The sequence below is a fragment of the Biomphalaria glabrata genome, chromosome 10, assembly GCF_947242115.1.
Source record: "Biomphalaria glabrata chromosome 10, xgBioGlab47.1, whole genome shotgun sequence".
NCBI classification, from domain to species: Eukaryota; Metazoa; Mollusca; class Gastropoda; family Planorbidae; genus Biomphalaria; species Biomphalaria glabrata.
Window position 1 is genome coordinate 19,181,238 of NC_074720.1, and position 14,205 is coordinate 19,195,442.

The 14,205-nt window shown below is 40.0% G+C and overlaps 1 protein-coding gene across 2 annotated transcripts in view; it reads left to right on the forward strand.

Annotated features, from left to right (window-relative positions):
- The window catches only part of LOC106072222 (mucin-2-like), a 76,490-nt gene that overhangs the window by 22,125 nt on the left and 40,160 nt on the right, over positions 1–14,205 (forward strand). The gene's annotated exons all lie outside the window — the stretch shown is intronic.

Consider the following 14,205-nt stretch of genomic DNA (forward strand, 5'->3'; position numbering starts at 1 on the left):
GGTACAGAGAGAGAGAGAGAGAGAGAGAAAATAATTAAATTTGTGCACTTATTATGAATTTTCTGTTAGTGCTTAAATAAAGAGGAAGACTCTATAGGGTAGATGATGTTAAGGTCATCTGATTCTTTGATCAACGGTTAATGATCAGGGTGTCATGTGACCAGCACAAAAAATAACCGTATTTACTTTTCCCAACTAAAGTCATATACCCATTAGAGTTTGGGTAGACTCAGGGTCGCCCTTTAAATCCCGAAATTCAAAATCCCAGTCTTCAACGAGATTCTACCCCAGGTTCGGAAGCCAAGCAGAAGTGGACAGGAGATCCGCGCTGGTACTAGCAGCAGACGCCTTGGCTGGCTTTGTCACGTTCATAGTCACGTTCCACAAGGTCGACTTCCATAAGACATTCTGTATGGAGATCTAACAGAAGACAGGCGATCCGCTAGTCGTCCACTTTTAAGGTATTCAGATGTATGCAAACGCGACATAAAGCTCTTCAAAATCGACACTTACAGCTGGGAAAACGTGGCACTGGAGAGCGAGCATAAAGGAAGGGTCCCGGATTGCAAGGAGCAGCAGAAAGAAGTGTGGAAGTGCAACAGCGCCTGGTGATTGCAGATGCCCAACCTGTGACCGCAGCTGTTTATCAAGGATTAGCCTCTTTAGTAACACAAGAAGCTGCAAAGGGAAAAGATCGTCTCTCGAGACGTAAAATGCTACAGAGAGTTTGGGTTTGATATTTCTTTCTTCAAATTAGTTGTTTCTCCATTGTTCTCAGTAGGAGCTACTTATATCTTAAGTGACTGAGGGCCTTGCAAGGTATTTTTGAGTCTTCGCGTGTCCTGGTGATAACTGGTCTTGCTACCATGACTGTTTTGTTTCTGTTATGTCTGTTTAGTTCAGCCGCAGCTTATCTGGTGCCTTCAGCTATGATAACCAGCAACATATTTATAAAGGCACTAGAGAGTGCCGTCTCCAAGTCTGCATATTGCATCATTTGACTCGGCCTGAAGATATTCTTTTCGAATACACATTCTATGAAGAGCCACTTTCATCAAGCCCTGGCTATAATACAAAAAACAGAAACGGAAAAGTGGTTTGAGTGCTGGGACAAGTCCCAAAAAGCCCTCTGGAGTCTGGGAGCTCATGATGCGCCCTGACTGCACTTCCCCGTGGTGGAGGCCGTCCAGGCCTGAGCAAGCTATTATAGCACATTGCAGGACAGGCCACTGTCCTGTTGGCTCATATTTCTCGCGGCTATGGCCAAATTTTGATTCACGGTGCCCCCGCTGCGGGGAAGAAGAGGAAACCGTGCCTCATATTCTGTTTGACTGCCCCAGACTTGCTGATCTCCGTCTCGACAGGTCTGGAAATCCCAAAATTCTCGACTTGTATGGCGACATGCACTACGCAAGACAGCAGGGTTTCTGTCCTGGGCTCTTGCAAGAGAGGATTTAAGCCCCTCAAACCCTCTCAAGCCCTCACTATAATGGAGTTGATGATGATGATGAAGAGCCACCATATTTGGGAAATATCTCTCTCGAGATAGTGATAGAAAAAAGTACTAAGCCTAATCATATCTAGTTACTCTTCCTTACACTATAAAATGATAGAAGTTACTAAATTGTTACTAAGTAATCCACCAAAGTTGGTTTACCTCATAGACTATATATAGTCTATGAGTTACCCTTGTAACTTCCGACAGTAATCTAGTGTAATTCTGTTTACACTTTAATGTCAACTCTTTGCAATGCATAAACTTGTCCCATTAAAGAGTCAATCTATTCTCTTTCAATCTACTTTTCCTCTACCTAATATTGTATTCTATTATGTTAAGTTTAAATGAATGAAAAGCATCTCCTAACTATTACACGATCTTTTGGCCACAATAACCTCGAAAAACGGATCAGTTAGGAGTAGGACAACTTATCTACACTTACTACAAAAGAGTCACGTACCGGTATACGAGACATTTACTTTTATGACTTTCTCACTTTTTATATTCTGTTTGTTTAATCTTACACTTATATTGTCCTTATATTTATCTCTTTTTATGGCCCCCTTTTTATGTGCATTTGTATTTCACATTAGCATAATCATACACATTTTTTCACCAAATTACTTGAATTCCATATCTAGTTGTACTTAATTGGCAACACTCAGGTGCTACCAACTTCAAAACAAAATGTCAGGACAAATCGATGATAGAGCTCCCAGTTTCTCCCTCGTATTTGTTTACCACAACCTAGTGTGGCAGTGTGGTCAACAAATCCTGAGCCTTGTTGTCCTGCTGCGAAATGACGCTGCTCCACAAGGGGCACTAACTCGAAAACACAAGCAGCCCTGGCCAATGAATAATCAAACAGTTGCCGCCAATTTTGACTCAGGGAGAAGCTAAACTTGGGAAGGCCTTGACCCTTGTTCACAAGGAACTTCTGTCAGGACCTTGCATATTTAATGAGCTGACATTATTAATTGGGCAGACAGGAAGAAAGAGTTACGGAACTTGATGAAGACGTTGTGTGAATGTTTGCAGCAATAATTTCCTACCCACCACGACCTGTGTTATTTGTTTCAAAAGTGATCTATATTGCATGTATTTTTTACTAGCCGATAGTCAACTTTGAAATAGTTGGTATATGCTCATATGCTGATTATTTTCAATAGAATTGACCTCATGCAGCACTTCTTAACATATGGATTCTAGTATCCCTTTACAAAGAAAATACTTTAAGACTAAAACATTCACTGTTCACATTTCAACCTACAGAAAGCCTTTTCCCCACAGTTTGGAAACAAAAGAAAAAAAAACCTGCCCCAGTTCACCAAAATGGAAGCAGGCTTAAAAGAACTCATTTTATTTAGGAATCTCTGAACTTTAAAAAGAAATAACAATTAGGAAATATAATTATTGAATAAACAAAGCAGTATTATGCTCTTCATCTTAAAATTCCCTCCCTTCTATAAGAGGCAGCATTGAAAACGTAACAAAAAAAAAAATCCGACCCCAACCAAACAGACCTGAAGGAATTACTGAACTCGGGCACTTGAACTAGCATCTACCTCACTAATAAATTAGCCATGTACACTAAACAGCCACATTGTCTTACTGACTTATGCCAGAACAGTCCTTCAAAGCCAGAAAAAAACTCTGATACTTGCAATATGAAGCAACTCAGGACAGCTCTTGTAAACCTTAACATCAATAGCAAGGGAACTGTTCTTCAATGGATTCCAGCACACATTGAATTAGAAGGCAATGAAAAAGCAGACATACTGAAAGAATGAACGAACAAATGAAAATCCTCTCTACCCAGAAGAAATCAATAAAATGATAGAGAGTAGAATAAATGAGAATTGGACCAGCTCACATCCAAATTATACGAAAAAAAAGACGCCTATTATAAGCTATCCCGACATAATAAACGCATAATTTTTTTGACTCAGAACTGGACACAACAGAATGCATACTTTATCAAGAGGCCCAAACAAGACTCTGGACCCAAAACCCTCCTATAGAAAAAAAAAACTATACGGAGAGTTGCCTGATCTGGAAACCACAGTGCGGTTCATCTCAGATCTATGATTACTGATCTGGAAACAACTGTGCGGTTCATCTCAGATCTAGGATTACTGATCTGGAAACAACTGTGCGGTTCATCTCAGATCTAGGATTACTGATTTGGAAACCACAGTGCAGTTCATCTCAGATCTAGGATTACTGATTTGGAAACCACAGTGCGGTTCATCTCAGATCTAGGATTACTGATTTGGAAACCACAGTGCGGTTCATCTCGGAACTAGGATTACTGATTTGGAAACCACAGTGCGGTTCATCTCGGAACTAGGATTACTGATTTGGAAACCACAGTGCGGTTCATCTCTGATCTAGGATTACTGATTTGGAAACCACAGTGCGGTTCATCTCGGAACTAGGATTACTGATTTGGAAACCACAGTGCGGTTCATCTCGGATCTAGGATTACTGATTTGGAAACCACAGTGCGGTTCATCTCAGATCTAGGATTACTGATTTGGAAACCACAGTGCGGTTCATCTCAGATCTAGGATTACTGATTTGGAAACCACAGTGCAGTTCATCTCGGATCTAGGATTACTGATCTGGAAACAACTGTGCGGTTCATCTCAGATCTAGGATTACTGATTTGGAAACCACAGTGCGGTTCATCTCAGATCTAGGATTACTGATTTGGAAACCACAGTGCAGTTCATCTCGGATCTAGGATTACTGATCTGGAAACAACTGTGCGGTTCATCTCAGATCTAGGATTACTGATTTGGAAACCACAGTGCGGTTCATCTCAGATCTAGGATTACTGATCTGGAAACAACTGTGCGGTTCATCTCAGATCTAGGATTACTGATTTGGAAACCACAGTGCGGTTCATCTCGGATCTAGGATTACTGATTTGGAAACCACAGTGCGGTTCATCTCGGAACTAGGATTACTGATTTGGAAACCACAGTGCGGTTCATCTCAGATCTAGAATTACTGATTTGGAAACCACAGTGCGGTTCATCTCGGAACTAGGATTACTGATTTGGAAACCACAGTGCGGTTCATCTCGGATCTCAGATTTCTGATCTGGAAACCACAGTGCAGTTCATCTCAGATCTAGGATTACTGATCTGGAAACCAATGTGCGGTTCATCTCAGATCTAGGATTACTGATCTGGAAACCACAGTGCGGTTCATCTCAGATCTAGGATTACTGATCTGGAAACCACTGTGCGGTTCATCTCAGATCTAGGATTACTGATCTGGAAACCACACTGCGGTTCATCTCGGATCTAGGATTATTGATGTGGAAACCACAGTGCGGTTCATTTCAGATCTAGGATTACTGATTTGGAAACCACAGTGCGGTTCATCTCGGATCTAGGATTACTGATCTGAAGCCTCCATCATGAAAAGTAAGAAGTCCTCATCTCCTAAGTACTAACACTTTTGTTGTAGATCTTTCAGTTGTACCGTAGCTGATAAGAAACAATATATCCCCACAGGTAATAGAGTATTTATGGGGGATAAGAGCATAGACATTATTTATGGCTTGGACATTACCGCTCTTTTTGCTCCCCTCCCCTCTCTTCACAAAGATGTTGGGTCCATAGGAAAGGCAGAGAGAGCTTTATTAGAAAGTTTGAGCCATCTGCTATTATTTAACACTTTCAGTTACAGAGATACCAGCGGTTACCTGCTCCTATTTTTTTTGTATCGTAGTACTGCCTTTCTTCATTTGGGTTTAACCACTAAGAAATGGGTTTTTGAATTCAGCTGTGTTTTTTTTTTGTTGGGCGGTCAACCAGACCTGAAGAATCCCTCATACCGAAAAAAAGACAACATATACACATACGCATTGATACATATTCTTTTGTTCTTTTTTTTTTTAAAACCGTTTCTGTTTATATAACCCAAACACACACACATTAATGTTAGGACCTCGGCTGTAGTTAAAACTTAACTGTTACTTGGCTCTATCAATTTCAATCATATTTGTTTTTAGAAATAATTATTTTGAAAGTAATTGCGGCACAGGAGGCGCGGTGGCTGAGCGGTAAAGCGCTTGGCTTCCGAACCGGGGACCGGGGTTCGAATCCTGGTGGAGACTGGAATTTTTAATTTTGGAATCTTCGGGCGCCACTGAGACCACCCAGCTCTAATGGGTACCTGGCATTCATAAAGTAAAGGCGGTTGGTCGTTGTGCTGGCCACATGACACCCTTGTTAACCGTAGGCCACAGAAACAGATGACCTTTACATCATCTGCCCTATAGACCACAAGGTCTGAAAGGGGAACTTTACTTTACTTTTTTAATTGCGGCACAAGTTTTTATTGTTTAGATTTCCTCTCCTCCAAACTATATCTTAGGTATGATACATTGAAGCAGAGAGTTCGACCTTACAAATATGTGGGGTTTTTTTTAGTTACCATAACTACCATTTTATAACTTTAACTAGGTAATAGTTCAATATAATAAGTACCCTATGATTACAAAGTTGACTTGGGTAATGCGCCTTTACATTGTTTTTGGATTCTTCATAATCTATACATGCAATGGTTTGGTCATTTATTGTTTAAGCTTACATTGCGAATGTAGTATTTGGATTAGGTAAATATTTATATGTATATCTAGTTTCTACGTCTATAAAGTATGTGGTCATACGTTTCGTTGCTTGTTTAGTCTAGCTAGTTTGCGCTTCCCTGTTACCCAATGAGCAGTTAACTAGTTAAAGTGTGTTATGCGGATATGTACCAGACAGAGAAAAGTGATACATCATCAAGTATCATATAGTGTATTGATCAAAACCTATAATGTGTGTGGGGGAGGGAGTGGACAGTAAAAATCGATAGTAAACTTTATAATACGTTGCAGGAGCAGGCTTTAAGATGACCTCAGACGAAATCTGTCACTTTCAGGTAGAATGCTTTGTGTGTTGGGTCATTTGACGGGTGGAAGATCTGACATTTTTTTATGTCCTTCTGCATCTTTTATACGTTTAACACATTTATTGAAGTCTCTTCCTACCCAGCCCCATATTTTGTATAGGTCTAATACAGTCAATGTAGCCCCGTGTATAAAAAATATGGGTCTATGAGTGACTATGTTAGTCAATGTTGTCTCTATGTCTACGTGACAGACTTTGTGTTGTGTTTATGTCACCTGACCCGATTGAACTGACACGAACATGTTAGCGCCATCTGAGCCAAAGAATAGGAACATGTTCTTACAAAATAATAACTAACGATTGCTGACACACTGAGCAGTGGGTCTGACGTCTGGACAACGATTGCTTACATACTGAGCAGTGGGTCTGACGTCTGGACAACGATTGCTGACATACTGAGCAGTGGGTCTGACGTCTGGACAACGATTGCTGACATACTGAGCAGTGGGTCTGACGTCTGGACAACGATTGCTGACATACTGAGCAGTGGGTCTGACGTCTGGACAACGATTGCTGACATACTGAGCAGTGGGTCTGACGTCTGGACAACGATTGCTGACACACTGAGCAGTGGGTCTGACGTCTGGACAACGATTGCTGACATACTGAGCAATGGGTCTGACGTCTGGACAACGATTGCTTACATACTGAGCAGTGGGTCTGACGTCTGGACAACGATTGCTGACATACTGAGCAGTGGGTCTGACGTCTGGACAACGATTGCTGACATACTGAGCAGTGGGTCTGACGTCTGGACAACGATTGCTGACACACTGAGCAGTGGGTCTGACGTCTGGACAACGATTGCTGACACACTGAGCAGTTGGTCTGACGTCTGGACAACGATTGCTGACACACTGAGCAGTGGGTCTGACGTCTGGACAACGATTGCTGACACACTGAGCAGTGGGTCTGACGTCTGGACAACGATTGCTGACACACTGAGCAGTGGGTCTGACGTCTGGACAACGATTGCTGACACACTGAGCAAGTGGGTCTGACGTCTGGACAACGATTGCTGACACACTGAGCAGTGGGCCTGACGTCTGGACAACGATTGACGTCTTACGCTTTGTGACAGGTGGGGAAATGTGATGTGTGTTTGGCGCGTTTTAATGTCTAGGGGATGATTATTTTTAAAGCTATCACACCCCAACCTATCAGCATATGAATCGGGAGCAGACACGCAACTAGACAAGCAATGAACGATAGATACAAAAGTTAAAAATAAAGAATATTTATTTACATAAATATACATATAAGAATAAAAAGGGGGAGGGTTTGCATCTATCTCTAAGTATTACTAGATTTAATCATCACTCTTGCACCTAATAAGAGAATATGTCACTTTGTCCTCTGACTTAGCTGGTTTTTCCTGTTGATGTCGCAGCTGGCTGTGTCCTGGCTTGAGGTTCTGCAGCTGGAGGTGGCGCTCTAGCGGATAGAGGGACGCCGGCGATATAGTTCTTGTGGAGTCTCAGTCCCAAGTTCTAATATCGGAAGTGGGCACAGTAAGGCGGGTGGCCGGATACCGTGGGCACAAGGTTACTGCGGGCAGAGCTGATCTGCCGGGGGCAGTGTAGGTAACAGGATATGTCCAGTGAGTTGCAGAGGGTTGGGGTAGCTATGACGTCTCGCACAGATCTGACTCCATAGGGACGTCGCGCCTAACAGCTTGACAGGTGGGCTGTCGAATAGGCGGGCAATGCCGATAGCGCCAAGTAGTAGAGTTGAGTAGATCTCAGTAGGCAAGTGCAGTGCTGAATAGCACTAAGCACAAATGCAGGTAAATAGATCGTTGATCCAATGAATAAATAGGGAAGTGCAGCGCTGAATAGCACTAAGCACAACTGCAGGTAAATAGATCGTTGATCCAATAACTAGGCAATAGATGATTCTCGATAGCGAATAGCACTAAGCACCTAAATAGGCAGACACCTGAGGGAGGCTGCGGATAAATAAAGACAAGTTAGGACATGTCTCTCATGCATCTTATCGATGCCCTCGACTGAGGTGCATTCGTCAGATTGGTAAAATTGCTTAAGAGCACAGTGGGGAGATGATGACAAATGGGATTTGGAAAATAGATGGCAGATAGTAGCAATATCAAAATGTACATAAAAGGGGAAATAATAACATAAAATGTACATAGAAGGGGAAATAATAATCTCAAATGAACAACACAGGTGGATAGAGAAAGAAAAGGGGGGGGGTTGAATTGGGCGGTGGTCAGCGACCCAGATGATTGTTTACATATGACCGTGGGTCGAGAACAATGGAGCGCGCTTGAATGGTGTGTCCGTTCAAGCGGCGCAACTCTCATTAGAGTAAAATGAGTAAAGGGGAGATAATTCAATACAGGGGAGATAACTCATATCTCCTTTCTAGACGCAGTATCAGTGCGCTAGTAAAATTATCAAGGCGACCAGCCGAGATAAAGGAAATAAAATAAGGTGTACAAATATATACATGGTTGCCTCAACGATCAATTGAGCAACGTAGCATTAATAGATTAATGCAATCCATAAATAAATATATAGGACATGTTTATGTTTTCTACTTACGCCAGTGAGAAATACACAATGCACTAATTAAATATAAATGAACTAAGCAAAATACACATGATAAACTCCAATGGAAATATACACAGAGTAATTAAGATGGAACTTGTGATTAAGTTCGGCTTACCACCAGGTATTCCTCTAGGAGGGAGAATAAATGAAGTAGTCCAGACTCGATAGCTCAGCTCGTATGAGAATGAAAGAGGGTCTGGCCCGATTTAATTTACTTTATATATGCCTGGGAAATGTGGGCGGACACAGGAAATGTCCTAGGCTAAGAATTAGCTTACACGTGGGTGAAGTTCTACAAGAGTCACACCTTGGAGTACCACGCGGTATGTTGACCCGTGTAATCTCTTAGATCAAAGAGAGAGGGGAAGAGTGACCTACATTCCACCCGAAGGGGGGGGGTGTCAATTGCGGCGGACATCCGCGGATAAGACTAAAGAGATTATCTTTCCCCGATCAAGGGCAGATAAATTAAAGGACTGGCCTAGTTTTCTCCAAGGTGGTGGACTAAGTCTAGCCTGGTAGAGAGGAAAAGGTGGGGCGGGTGCAGAAATTGGAGGTAGGATGGGGAAATAATTAAAATAAAATAAATAAATAATGAAAAATAATAATTAATGCTGTGATATAATTGAGTGACTCTGACAGCGAGTTTTTGACTTGTCACACGCTTTCTCAACCCACCGATCTTGACATAGGTCGAGGTGAAATCGATATCATTCGCCCCCCCCCCCCATGTCGTCAGTCAAGGGAATGTTTTAGGCGATGTAGTGCCATGTATTTTTAATCAGGTAATTGACGCCCTCGCCTTGTTCTCTCCATTGTTAGTTACAACTCACCGAGGTCGGAAGTTTATTCGACTCCTGGCATTTAAAAAGAAAAAGTAACTTTCTTTTCAATCGTTTTCTCCCATTAGGTCGCGTTCTTTCTCTCCCTTCCCCCCATTCTTAGTCTCTCTTTCTTTCTATCTTTTTATTTTCGTCTTCACACTTTCCATTCATCTTTATTTGCATTTATACCCCCCCACCCCCACCATTTATACCCCCCCACCCCCACCATTTATACCCCCCCCCCCACCACCACCACCATTTTGTTTCCTCCAAAAATATAATATTTACATTTCTATTTCTTTTTTCGCTGTCTTATAAAGTTGTCGTACTCCCTTTTCATGACTCTTATTATTTTTTTAACCTATATTCACTTTCTCTTATTCACTAAACGTTTCTCTCTCTCTCTCTCTTTCTCTCTGTCGTACATCTTTTTTTTTTTACTTGACTCTATTTTATTCATGGTATTGTACTTTGAAGGATCGTCTTTCCGTGTCCTGGGGGTCTTTTGAATTTGACCGTACTCAGAAGTTTACTTTTTTATTTTTCATTAAAGAAGAAATTATAGGGATTACTCATGGTGCCACTATCGACCTTTAGATGTTTTTCAATACTTTTGGGTTTAGGTGATACCAGAAGCTTTCTGAAGCATCCCGTCTTAGAGATAGGACTTAAAACTCTGTTTTTAGTCTGTAAATCTGTAGTGTTTGTTTTCCTGGAATTGTGTTGTTGGTACAGTTTTTACTTTCAGTCCGATAACACAACACCAAGTGATATTTGAATTTGTGAAGAACTACCAAAAATCCTTTTGCAACGACTGATTTAGGATCAATACTTTATCAATACTTTGATAATCTAACTTGAAATCATAAACCGAATAAACATTTACAACTTCCCAAGTAAACATGCACAATACAAAATCTTTTCAATGACTAATCCACAGATATTAATTCAATATGAAGCTTAAAACGTATTGACCTGTCAACATAATCCTCTCTCATTAATGTATACTTAGAAGTAGAAGACGAATACTCTAGTAACGGAACTCCAAAGTTCCTTTTTGATGACCTTCCGTAGAAACACGAAGCACCCAGAAGCAAATTTACAGAAAAATAAGTTTGTCTACTTTTTTTTGGCAACCGTAACACATTGTGATGTAACAGCTAACAAAACATAAACAGAGATTAGAGGTCAGGCCCTCTCGTGTTAAGATGATACTTTATTGAAAGTGCATAGTAATATTTCATCAGGGTCAAAATACCAGACTTGTCTTGTGAAATGAAAGCTGATTTGTTCATAGTCACAATTTATAGAACAAACACAGGGCCAGTCCATTCGTGTGGATGAAACACAGTTTATATTTAGAGTCATCTTGAGAAATGATGTGGGCAGGATTCCTTGAAACAAAGTCAAACTGTGTTATGACTAAATAAATAGATTATTTACTTTCTGTAACAGCTGACGCCCAGGTGGTCAATAAAGACGTGCTCTTAGCTTGATCGAACCTTCGTCATTCTGACAAACTTGACCGATAATTGATTTGACAAATATATTAAAACCATTCAAAGGTTCTCGATATCTCATTGAAACTGATCAAAATCTGTATCGATAAACATTTAAAAACTAGATTTAAGTTTTATGTCGTTGGTTTTAATTTGAATGAAAGACATGTTTAGGAAAAACTACTCTCCCACTTAAAAAAAAAGCAATTCGTTCAGTCATTATTGTTTTCAGAATAAGGTTTGGAATTATATACATATTAATTATTGTAACAATTTAATTTTAATTTTAAAAAATAATTTTAATCATACGATTGTCTAAATGTTGAGACTCCTTTCCATCAAAGTGTAGACTATATAACTTAAGGTTAAACATTAAGATCAAACATAAGTGACGTATTGTCCAACACTACGAAACGTTTTAATCCACCACACAATGAGCAGACCTCCAGCAAGAGTTAGTTCAGAAGAATGTGCAGTAACACGGTACTGACGTGGTTGATATTTGTAGTTTGGAATTGTAGAGTTATGTCTGATCATCCAAATCCAACACCGTATTACCGAACATACTTATTTAAGTATCGCAACATAACAGAAATCCACTTTGGGAAATACAACTCTTTTATTCCTCAACTTAGAAACACAAAAGTATTGAAGGCACTCAACATATACACAATTCAATGTAATTGACTAGTAGATTCATACAAAGTAGACGCAATAAACTTAGTTGAAAAACTAAACGGCCCCGCTTGATGTCTTACTTTATTGATATACTCTTCCTAATCCTTGTTTCTCTCATTGCTCGAACTAACGAATTATCTAGTTTTAGCACTATGGAAATTAGAATATCTATTATGAGCATTTAGCGTATTTGCTCGAAGCTACATGAAAGCTACAAAACACCTTTCAAGATTCTTCAGGCCATGGTAAGTTTGTATGCGTCCCATACACCTTAATGAGTTTGACATGCCTGATCTAGATTTATCGGAAGCACTTCAGACTTTGCTGAGATGTTTTTGAAACATCATCTAGATTTATAGGAACCACACCAGACTTCGCGAATGCAAAATGGCTATAAGGCCTTAGATTCGTAACAAGTAAAATGTATCATTAAGTCACGTGGTATGTGCATGTTACAAAATACTCCGGACTATTCTGCAAGGAACAGAACCAGGAAGTGAGCCACCAATTTCATCTAGTAATGTGTCAATACTATTGTAACAGTGTATCACAGAGTGTATAGTGTAAAGATACCTTGTAATTTAGTCATAAATTAACACTTCTGTCTGACACGTATTTGATCCATAAGAAAACCCAGTTCTATAATCAGCTCGAAGCTCAATGTTCAGTAACGGTATCAATAGTCTTTATGACCAGATCGCACTTCGACACAACTTTCAATGTTTCCATTGGATTAGAGCCTGTCTGACGATTTGTTTTCTTTTTAATTGATGTAAACAATTCTTCAAAAGCCATTCGGTGATGTACATAATAACGTCTTCTAAACATTGAACTGGTTTCCATTTGCATGGACTAGAGACGAGTCAGTGCAGTAACAGCCGAGTCGTATATATGCCCCAACCACACTTTAACAGAGTCTTTTTTTTTTTACAAAGTTTATGTCAATTCACTCTGTCTGTCTGTCTGTCTGGTAAAACGTTCGTACACCTTATTTCTCCTGCACTCAATTTCTGATAATGTTCAAACTTTGCTTAATTATTTCTTGTACCTGATAAAACAAGAATCAATAATTAACAATCAATAAAAAAAAAGTAAACAATTAGTTGAATAACTATTGGTAATTAATTATTGTTTGTATCGAACAAGGAAAGGAATTGTACTTGGCAGATGTAGTCGTATAAGCTGAATTAGTCTCCGTTATAAGTAATGGCTTAAAAGTTTGAAATATCAAGAGATAACTATAAAATCTTATATTTTCATAAGTACTTCGCTGGCACAGTGGTTAGTATTTTTACCACAGGAGGGTTGAACCATCGTGCTCCAATTCAAGTCATCAGCGTTTTTATTTTTTTCATTAAATGCATTTTAAAAGCGATCATTTTAACATTTACTGAGATACCCCCTTCTTCCCTCCTTTCCCCCCCTCAACTGGTCCTAAAAGTGATTGGATCATAGCGCACTGAGGAAGCTAAAGGCTTGAAAATGCGCTAAACAAAACAATTGGTAAAAATATTTCTAATCGCATATTTATTATTGTTTGGTCTAGATCTATTCCACAATTGATTCACATGACTGATCCTAACTAATTGATATAATTACACTTCGTATGCGCTTTTTTTTTAAGTATTTAAAAAATAATTTTTTTCTTGTTTAATCTTTTGAGTTTGAACAAATCACTCCCTGCTGCACACACACACACACACACATGTTGTTCACTGAGCTCAAGAATGTTCAGAAGTCTGTTCAGAGTGCTAGTTTATCTTTTGGGCACAAAAGTTAATGTCCGAATAAAACGTATTGTTGTAACCCAGCCTTGCACCAGTGCTTGAGGTGCGCACTAGCGCACTAGTGAACGTAAACAGGAAGAGACTAGAACGGAGAGAATAACATTGCATCAGGGATTGTGAAGAGTCTGAATGTTTGGAAACTAAGAAGCCAGCTTTTGGTGCTGCCTGAAGGTTGTAGAAGGGACCTGGAGCGAAGCGGGAAAGGCTGTCGTTGGTCCACATTCGGGTTGCTGTCTAAAGGACTGGTAAATTAGTAGAAAGACTCTGAGGAAGCTGAAGGATGCTATGTGTTTGTCCTAGTGAATAAACACCTGTCTTTATTTCCTGTTACACTGTGTTGAGTTGCATGCCTATTCGTTGAGTGCCTAACCTAGAG